Here is a 7,522-nt window from a genome sequence, read left to right as displayed (position 1 = left end):
AGCCTTTCAAGGCGTGCCAAACGTTTATTTGTTTTGGATTAATGTAATTAACCCTCCCCGTTCCCGGTCGCTGTCGCACAGAAGAAACCAGTCACAGTGAAAAGATTACAAGGCCCCTCTGCTTCTCATACAACCCGGCCCGGCCCAACCCGACACTGTGGCTCACAGATTTCATATCAGCGGATTATATTTTACTTTAGCTTGACATGTAAATCGCCTCCCTGACAGTTTTCACGAGCACATCGGCAAACGCTTTGCAGTCCATGCAGGGAAAATAGGGAACCAATTGCAGCCGAGGAATGGAGAATAATCTGCAAGCGATCAGCTTTTTAACACTCTAAAGTCACTTGTATAGGCCTACATTGACAGAGCTGCTTCCAGTTGTGTTGCTTTTGTTTGTGACTGTTAATCAAAATGTGTCAAAGTGTATTGGAGCTCTTACCACTCTGTATGGCTTTACAGCAGCTGTTGAATCAGTTCAATTAGTTTTCTGAGCCTTTGATGCAAATAGGGTTTTGATTGTAAAATAATAATACAATGTAAGAATAAAGTTGTTTGACTCACCTTTGGTATGAATAATTTGAAAGACTACAAGGAACATACAGTACCTGCTTTCCATCATTGAGATTGTGTTATGAGAGTGTGATTTTTTTACCTGGTTTGAATCCAAAATGCTTAACACATATCTCTGAGGGATTTCATGTGAAGACAACCCCCCCACCCATACAAGTAAGAACCAGTATTGCACCATTAACCAGTTCATCATGCGGCGTTGAGTCATGCGAATGTCTTAAATCTCAACATATTCAATTCAGAAACTAAGAAACCCCCGTAGACTCCTTCCATTTAACCTTATAATGCAAATTCTGAAAACCATGCAGTGTAGTGTGTTTTAAGTGGGGTTTTTAAAGGTCCTCGAACGGGATCATTAAACTCACTCAGTCAATAATGGTGTGTGTAGAATTTTATTTCAAGGGTAAACCTGGGTTTTCACGAAGCGACTCATCGGCCTCTCCGAGTATCCAAGAGCCATAACTCTTCTGGCGTCTATTTATTTTCATTTGACAGAAGTCACAGTAAAAATGATGTGTGAGTATGTAATACATTAGTGTTCCAGCCATAGTAAAATGTCCCATAAATTGTCTTGGTTTTCTTTTTCATACGCTACATGTCCCTTCACGAGCAGAGGAAGAAAAGAGAAAAAACAAATCTGAAAAGTATTGCGAAGATATGACAATCAAAGCCAGATGGGACCAAATCATTTTTTTAGCGTGTGGGTACAATGAATAACGTGCTTTCTGATTTTGCACAAGTTGGAATAATGGGAGGCTTTTCTTCAGGCTGAGCGATGCAAGCTGTGGAGTGGCCAATTTATCGACAATTCAGCAAATCTGGAGAATGCTTGTTGTCAAAATCACTTTTTGTCAAAATCAGTGAATGTCACAGCCTAAGCTCTGGAAATGGGTATGTTGATAGCTTCGGTGAGCCACCTTTTATACCCTTTGTTTACTTACCAGTTTACAGAGCCTAGGCTGTGTATAAACACCAGATATCTTTTTCAGCACACACACACACACACAGACACGGACAGGTAGCGGATCATGAGGAGATATTCAATGATTTTGACAAAAAGTGATTTTGAGAACAAGTGTTCTACAGAATTGCTGACTCCACCTTTAAATAGTCAATGAGCAGCTTCAACCTTAAAACAGAGTATGATTCTACACACACTACATGAACCACTCCTCATCCTTCTGCTGTAATGGCATGTGTTAGGGCTCACACATTCTACTAAGGATTTTCATTTAGATTCATTTCCATCTTGTACCTCAAGAGGTCAGTCTAGCTCCCTGTGCCAGCAGCAGATGACCACCTGCACTGATGACCAACACTGAAGCTGGAGAAAAGGTGCTGAGCAGAAACCTGAAACTCTTTTGATACAATGATAATGATCGAAATATGCATGTCTCAACAGACACGTGTTGATGTTTGGAAGTTAATGTCATACAAACACTGTAAAGCATGATATAATGCATGTATCTATTTCCCTTCATTTCCTTGGTTTAGGTAGTAGGGTGGTGAGGGGGTCTAAACCATTGTCCTTGTCCTTTTTGACCACTAAGACAGGGTTTTGGCTTTGACACCCAAAATAATTAAAGGAGCTGTAAGCGGAATGGTTCTTTTAGCTAACTTCCTGTCAGTTACTGCAGTTAGCAGTCCCCTCGCTCGTCCTATACGTCACCCCATTAATGCATTGTGGTCTTCAAGCAGCGAGTTATCTAGCATCATCTCAGATCCATAAGTGTGATAAAACATGATAAAAACCATCAAAACAGACATTGGGAAGGATTTTTACCTGCTCCGCCATTGTAGGCGCATAAACATTCACCCACCTGTGCACCGGCAGTGAGACCATGAGTGAGACGGGTGTCGGTTTGTAGCGTTCTCTCTTGTGATTGGATAAAAATTTCGGGATCCTCCAATAAGTTTATTTGCCGATTACATGCAGAGTAGCTGACTAAGAGATCGGCTTTAGTAAACGCGCACATTATGTAAGTGATCACTGTATGAATAAAGAGCGATTTAACACTTATATTAACATAAATAAACCGCTTACTTAACCTTTAATTAGAGGAAAGATCACAAAAACACCTTGATGCTCTGAAGAAATATGTAATATGTTTTTGTATGAGTAAAATTGTTTGATATCTGCCTGTTACTGCCCAATTAATAATGTATCAGATCAAAAAAGTTATGTTATTTTTTTCCAGGGTAACTTAAATTGAGTTTGATACTTTCAACAATGTAAAACATCAATAGTGTCCAACAAATGAAAAACTAAATGTTTTCCCTCTGATGTCCAACAAATGTACAGGGAGAAATCCATCAAAGGAGAGACAGAGGCAAAGAATTTTTCTCCCATGGCATCTTTGAAAGACCTGTAAGCAATGCAGCCAAAAGACATGTGACAGTTTGAGATGAAAGATGCTTGTTCTATGTCAGAAAATATTTTTGTGCCCAATTATTCCTTATTTAAACTTTTTTCGTGCAGGCATGCTGGGAAATGTAGGAAATGGTGAGAGGAAGGTGACATGAGAATATTATTTGACTGCACTTTTGCACAGGACGTATTCTTTGCACTGAAATTACTGTAGTTGTTACGGGATGATGAGTGAAGCCAACTCACAAGATGACTCAGTGATACAAAAGGATAACAAAAAAGTACTTGCAAGCTACCTTTATGCTATAGTGCCTAACTTTCATACATAAATGAATGTCGGTTACATTCAAGCAATTGCCCAATGATTTGACATTTCTCAGTATGGCAGCATTTACAAACTGGTGTCTCCCCCCGACACTGGCACAGGAGCTCAAGAAGCGCACATGAAATGTTCCAGTTATTGATTCTATTGCTACTACCTGGACGTACAGCAGAAGGAATAAATCCAATGCGCAATCAAAGGCTTACATTATGTAGATCCCTATTATTTACTATCTAGGGTAGATCCGCCAACAGTGTCGTTTTAAGTAGGCCTACTCTGAATTCCTCATAGGGGCAACAGAAGTTCTGCACTAGCTTTCATTTTTCAGACTAAAGACTAAAAAAGTATTTTCCTGTTGCTTATTCTCTTAAAGTAAAGTTTGCAGAAGTCCTCTGGCTGAGTATATATTTCCCTCCGGTTTCCATGGCTGCTGCCAGTTTGCTGAGGAAGAAAAAATAATTTGCCAGGATGTTTTCTTTGTAGTGCACGACACTCCCTACGTTTGACCTTGGCTGTTTGGTCTCTCTGTGATCCTCGGGAAATGTAACAACTGAGAGCCGGAGGACGGACTGTATTTTTTTCTCTGTGTCTACTATGACCTTCAATACTGTAACTACATTCCCCTTTTTTTCAAATGTCTTATAGATGACTGTATATCCAGTGTATATCTGTCGTTAGCATTGGCTGGCAAAACATTTAGAAATGATTTTATGCATCTGTGTTTCCTGCAAATGGTTTTTGCGCTACACTTCACTATACTCAGCAAAGATGAGGAAAAAGATTCAGACCTTTAAAAGTGTATATCATAACGTCACATCCTTACCTTTACCTGACTAACAGTATATCAAAGCCTCTTATAAATAGAGTAGACAATTTAAACAGTGTCAGCTCCAGCTCTGCATCATATTTACCTTTTTTTCAGGCTTGTGTTGCTTTGCTTTGCTATAGGAATACTGTATATCAATCTGACCAACAACAGTATCAAGTTTTTGATTGGTTTCTCTGTTCATATAAAAACACCACAGAGTTCTCAAGTCAAAGCTTTCACTCACTCCATCAAAGTCCGGCAGAATCCTTATCTGCAGATTTCATTTTCAGAGGAAGAGAGGTATTTTTTCCATTTTGACTTTGGTGGATTTGGACATTCTTAAATATTTAATGTGACTCACTAATTACTTTCTGCAAATGAGAGAGTGTAGAGAGTGTGAAATGCCATTCACCGTGATGACATATGCATTCCTACATGCCACTAGTTATATCTGTGCCATGCTGTGATAAAAGGCCAATGGGACTTTAAGTGATCCCTGGTCCACATTATCATGCAAGCATCTTTTTTTAAGGTAATGAAAAATGTATGAGGGATGTAACTGATCATTTGGATATGAACGCATAATGTGTTCTGAATAGATAACAGCATCCACATTTTTTTTGCTTTAATATTTTATTTTGTTATATATATATACAGTATATATGAATATTTATCCTCAACATCAAGACATTATATTACATAACATCACATAAATCAGTTTAGAAAATCATGCAAAACAGGCATCTTTATAAGTCAGTAATTAGAATTTGACTTTTTGATCTGGGTCAATTTACACTAGTTTTATTGTGCACCAATATTAAACACATTATAGCCTTTCATTGGTTTAACATTTGGTGTTTGGTTGACTGACAGACTGACTGGTGCCTAACACTTTGACACACTGTGTGCGTGTGTGTGTGTGTGTGTGTGTGTGTGTGTGTGTGTGTGTGTGTGTGTGTGTGTGTGTGTGCATATTTGCAAACATGTGTAGTGTGCAAACTATGTCTGCTGCCTCCATGCAGATGTTTGTCGGCACACATGTACAGTATGCCCGTACTGTGGGGCCGATCCTGGATCCTTGATCTTCCATTGCCTGTACTGGCATGGAAACACTCAAACACACATACACACACAAACACACACACACATAGGCTCACACACCCACTCCCCAAACCTAAACAATGATCCATCATAGGAATCCACATCCTCCTCTGGGCCACATCAGTCCCTTTGCTGCGGAAAAACTGATCCCAGAATCGGCTGCTAACTGTCAACTGCAGGACTCCTTGCCGCCCACTCACCACTAGAAAGAGACCACTGTGGACGCATGCATTTAATAGGCCTGCCATCAGAGTAAATGGAGGCTTAGTTTGAGCGCGCTCAGATCTCTCTCTGGATTTGTGATGCTCCTTTTTTTTCTTTTTTTGTTACCCCATGGAGAGCGAACACAATGGTGGATTTGGCGAGGCTGTAATTTTGATTTTAGTTTTAGTTTTGTTCCTTGTCATTGTAGGTGAATTGTCTGGCTTGTCGCAGCTGTCATCGAGGGGCTTGTGTGTGGTGTGCGGTGTGTGTGCTTGCAGACATGTAGGTCTCTGCTCTTTCCTCTGAACAAATGCAGCCATTAGAACGGGCTGTTGGCAAGCATGCTGTGACTTTTGATCCAAAGTGAAATACAACCATCTGAAAGGATACACCAACCGGTTTCCCATTAAATCCATTACATTTAACAAATGAATGGTTGAGTTGAAGTGATGAGAAATATTTGTAACGGTAAAATAAATATTTTATTAATAATTTACTGTATGTGTTTAGTTGATGGATGCAGTGTGTGTGTGTGTGTGTGTGTGTGTGTGTGTGTGTGTGTGTGTGTGTGTGTGTGTGTGTGTGTGTGTGTGTGTGTGTGTGTGTGTGTGTGTGTGTGTGTGTGTGTGTGTGTGTGTGTGTGTGTGTGTGTGTGGTCATCATCAGCCACCAGCACTACCCTTGAACTGCCCACTGCTTCAGTGTGGACGTGGCCACCCACACTCTCTGCCCTGCTCCACCATTTATATCAAACTCCCCATAAAGCACCATCTGTGGGCTATGTATGGCTAACTCATTAGCATCACCACAAGTTCCTCTTTGTGCCAGTTACAAAGTGATTTTTCTTACTTTACAATTTTCCACCCTCTTGGCAGCTGAGTCGACCAACATGTAAAGGTGCATGCGGCTAAGACAAATGTTGAGATTTGGTTGGGCGACAATTTTAAACAACATGGTTTTCATTGCTTTGAAAGAGGAAGGAGTCCGAAGCCCGGTAGTGAGTTTGTGTTAGAATTTTTATAAATCTGTTTATAAAGCTCTTCCAAGATTGGGTTAAGTTGAATAAAATAGAATAGAATGAATAAATTCAGCTCTCCTTGAAGGCTGTTGTTACAACTGTAACATAGAAATGCAATTTTCTACTCTGCAAAGTAGTCATGTTTTTCTATTTTACCAAAGACAGCAGAGCCAAACAGTTGCTTTATTTTACAGCCAAAAAGCAATCACTGTTCTTTTTTATTTTTATTTTCATTCCAAAACCACCAAAGCAAAATTATGCAGAAGCAATTCAATATACAAAAAAGACTCTGACTAAAATGTGAAATTAAAAACTGACATGTGACATCAAACAGTAAATAAAATGAGACCAAAGCAGGGAAGAGAAGCTCAACAGACGAAAACAGAACAAGACTTTGATTACCAACGTCCCGTTTTCAAGCTGTGCGTTGTGTTCTGGTAGACGGAGCTCTGGGCAGAACCTTCATCAGAGGCAGAGTCGGGCCTCTCGGGCTGCGGTGAACGCGCCAACCACTAATATCAGGTTGGTTCAGCAGAGGAGAACAACAGCACGGCCACACTAACCAGACAGCTGCAGCTTCCTCCTGCATCACAATAGCCTATGCTGGAAGAGGGATTAGCCACTCAGCTAGCATAATAACAACAACAACAGCAATTCAGATGACAATTGGACAAATGATTAGCATGATTATATAATGATAATTGCACAAACTATACTATACTTCTTCACAGCTGCTGCCATGGATAAAGCCTATTGTTTATTAGGCTACAATAATTATTAAAGTAGTTAACCGTAATACATTTTGTGAACACATTACATTGATTAAAAAGATAGGATTTAATGAACAAAATGTAAAAATTTATAACATGAGGATGATGTTTTTTGAGCAAAACATTTGTAACTTGAGTATATGAGTATTGGTATAGTGAGTAACTTCTGTCGCCCCCATGAGGATTTCTGAGTAATTACAACTACACTGTTGGTGCATCTATTGAGTTAAGCCTTTGGTGATTGCACATAGATTTAGAGCTGCAACGATTTATCGACGAATCGATTATTAATCGATTATTAAAATAATCGCCAACTATTTTGATAATCGTTTTGAGTAATTTTTTAATAAATAATGTC

This window comes from Ammodytes marinus, assembly GCF_949987685.1.
Source record: "Ammodytes marinus genome assembly, chromosome: 14".
Lineage (NCBI taxonomy): Eukaryota > Metazoa > Chordata > Actinopteri > Uranoscopiformes > Ammodytidae > Ammodytes > Ammodytes marinus.
This window is presented reverse-complemented; position numbering follows the sequence as displayed.